We start from the raw sequence: 410 nt of genomic DNA, 5'->3' as shown, positions 1-410 counted from the left end.
GGGGATAATGGCGCCATGCCCCGACCCCTCGATCCCACCTCACCCCACTTGCCTCCTCGAGTCCTCCCCCTGCCACTCCCACTCACCTCCCCCCTTTCCTCTCCCCTCGCTCTCTTTCTCGATCTAGATCGGTGCTCGAGCGCTGCTGAGGGAGTCCTGGACTAAGGGGTCCTCGGGCGTCTGGCCTGTTATCCATGGGCCGGACAGATGGGCTTTGAAGATATGAAGACGGAAGACTGTACCCGTGACCGGATAAGACTCTCCTTGGCATGGAAGGCAAGCTTGGCGAACAACTATGAAGATTCCATCTTATGTAACCGACTCTATGTGACCCTAGATCCCTCCGGTGTCTATATAAATCGGAGGGTGTAGTCCGGAAAGGATATACTCAATACCGTAGTCATACAGGC

The sequence above is a fragment of the Triticum urartu genome, chromosome 7 (assembly GCF_003073215.2).
Source record: "Triticum urartu cultivar G1812 chromosome 7, Tu2.1, whole genome shotgun sequence".
Classification (NCBI taxonomy): Eukaryota; Viridiplantae; Streptophyta; class Magnoliopsida; order Poales; family Poaceae; genus Triticum; species Triticum urartu.
Note: the sequence above shows the minus strand (reverse complement) of the source record.